This window comes from Alexandromys fortis, unplaced genomic scaffold, assembly GCF_014885135.2.
Source record: "Alexandromys fortis isolate MF-2015 unplaced genomic scaffold, M_Fortis_MF-2015_v1.1 scaffold_33, whole genome shotgun sequence".
NCBI lineage: Eukaryota > Metazoa > Chordata > Mammalia > Rodentia > Cricetidae > Alexandromys > Alexandromys fortis.
The window spans coordinates 13,471,127-13,474,229 of NW_026067917.1; positions in this window are offsets into that span (position 1 = coordinate 13,471,127).

Genomic DNA, 3,103 nt, shown 5'->3' on the forward strand with positions numbered 1-3,103 from the left:
GAGAGGCACACTGGGACTAGTGTGAGCATTTAAAACCCCAAAGTTCACCCCAGTAATTCACTTCCTCCTGGCCATATCTGCTCCAATAAGCCCATACCTCCTAATCTCTGTTAAGAAATAGCATTCTCTAATGACCGAATCCATGGGCCTATTGAGGCATCCCTATGCAAACCACAGCACTCACTAAAGTACTCAGGATTATAGAGTAATAGGTTACCAAATTACTCTCAAAAAGTTCAGGAAATAAGGTATTTTGTGGCACAAACTTCTCAAAGGTTGAGGCTTTCAAAGTGTTCTAATGACAATTTTGTAAAAATTATTTATAGAATATTCCAATATAAATTTAGAAAACATTTTGAATTTTCATATATGCAAAAGAAAACATGAGAATTTAACTTTAAATATACTTCAATGTTATTTCTTAAATTGACAAAGGTGTAAAATTATATATTTTAAGGGCTCATCACATATCTTGACACAGACATATACACATATATACGTTTATATATGTATAATGTTTATATTGAGCACAAAGTACTTTATATATATAAAGTTTTCCAGAAGGGTAAACACCATGTGTTCTCTCTCATATGCATGTCTTAACTTTGAATTTTTAATTTTGTATGCTTAAGAATTTCAGTGGAGTCCAGGAACCTAGAAAAGGGCCATGGGAGTTAAGGCATTAACGTGGGTTGGGAGGATAGTGGAACACATGTGACATGAAAGTATAGGGAGAGAATACTGGGGAAGGCTTTTAAGTAGGGACAAGGGAAAGGATGGGAGGAGTATAAGATCAAGCAAAATACATTGTATGGAAAACTAATCTTTTGAGAGTAAGTCATATAAAATTTAACACCTTTAATCCCAGCACTTGGGAGGCAGAGGCAAGAGGATCTCTGTGAGTTCGAGACCAGCCTGGTCTACAAGAGCTAGTTCCAGGACATGCTCCAAAACCACAGAGAAACCCTGTCTCGAAAAACCAAAAAAAAAGAGCATCTGAATGAAAGTTAGTATGCTGACTGGCTAGTTTTTATGTCAGCCTGACACAGGCTGGATTCATTTGGGAAGAGAACCTCAACTGAGAAAATGTTCAACTAGACTGTGGGTAAGCCCATAGGATATTTTCTTAATCAACAATTGATATGGAAGGATGCAGGTACCTGTGAGTGATGTCACCTCTGGGCAGGTAGTCCTGGATTGTAAAAGAAAGCAGGATGAACAAACCATAGGAAGCACACAAATAATAGCACTCCTCCATGGCCTCTTCATTAGTTCTTGCTTCCAGGCTCCTGCCTTAAATTTCTGCTCAGACTTCCTTTATCAATGAAGTAGGACCTTAAGTGTAAGCTGAAATAAATTTTTTTTGTTATGGTGTTTTGTCACAGCAACAAAAACTTTAACTATGGAAATTATCTTTGATATCTGGGTAATACTCCCCCAGAAGGAAGAGCTTTTATTCATTCATTCATTCATTCATTCATTCATTTATTTATTTATAAAAAAATAGGTGAGTTTTGGGCTAGGGCACATTTTAATTTATTTATGAGACTCCATTATGTTGGGTGCTGGGAATTGAACTCAGGACCTCTGGAAGAACAGTCAGTGCTCTTAACCTCTGAGCCATCCCTCTAGCCTATAAGAGCTTTTTAAATGAAAACACAGGTGCCATATGTGGGTAACTTGGAGTTATTTATCAGGGAGGGCTCAGAGTCTCCCAAAACAATGGAAGCTGATGCTGTTGCTCTTGAACATACAGAGTTTCAGATAATCAGTGATTGCTTTTAGGAAAAATGAGTAATGAAATTGGGAATCTTACTTATGATTCAAAACATGTCTCTATTGTTAGAAATTTCTAAAGGCTGACAATATATTCATATATGGCATACATAAAAAGGAGAAAAAAACTAGTATACTCTCAAATGATAAACTTTAACACCAAGAAAAATAATAAAAGTCAAGTCATTCTTTTTAAAGATGTACTTATTGAGTAAATTTTTAAAGGAATTTAAATGTAATGTATTTCTCTATACATTACATAATATTAATATTTAATATATCTTCACTGTCATAGTGTACTTCCATTTTTTATGTTTTGGTTGTAAACTTAGCCTTGAAGGGTAGGCTTTCCATCCTTCATTTTTATTTTTTTAGTCTCAGAAAAAATTTAGGCATATTTCTGATTTTTATACCTTCAATTGGATATTATAGATTTACTTTCCGTTTGGAGGAAGGAAAATAAAGGAGGGTAATATGGAATAGTAGAGAGTAAGAGGGAAGGAAGATAGAGAAGTATTAAGGTAAAACATTCAAGGAATAAGAAAGAATATCATTAGTTCATATACTTTTCTTTTGGTAACTCAAGGTTATATGTCCTATATGCCCATTTTGCTTGAAGGAAAGAGGAAGGTTTGGGAGACCTTAGGCTCATTTGAAAAAAAAAATGTAATTAAGCTCAAAGATACCCAAAGGTTTTGTCCAACATCTGCTCTAGGATACAGCTGATGCATTATGGTAAATTAACTATCATACTTGGTTCCAAATGCAAAAAAAAAAAAAAGTCAATTTATCAGTTGTCCCACCTGAGAAATAACTCACTCATATTGTGGCAATTGGTGGTATGCTCACAGCTTTGTTAGGAAGGAATTAGAGTCTTTTCCCAGGAAAACTATACTATCCTACCTTACTTCACTGCCAGGGACTGCCAACAGGTTGAACTAGTTTGTGAACGGAGTGCTACAACGTGCTTAATGGCAACAGAGACTGGCTAAGTGCCTAAAAATGGGGCTATGAGCATGGCTCTCAGAGGCAGTGAACAGGTCCACCATGTCAGAAGTTTGGAGAGAACTACACCCATATTCCCAAATATTTTTTATAAATATTTGCATACATATAAAGGGGAATATGCTATACAGAACTGCATTGGTATGGATCTTGGTCTATTAATATAAATTTAAGGTCAATTTTGTTATATTTTGTATATGTATTTCTGATCTTGATAAAGATATTGTGATTGTACAGCTCAATTAAAAATATAATGGATAATTTAAAAATATAGGTAGAGAATCATCTATAATTGTCAAACTAACCATATTAGTTAGGTTAT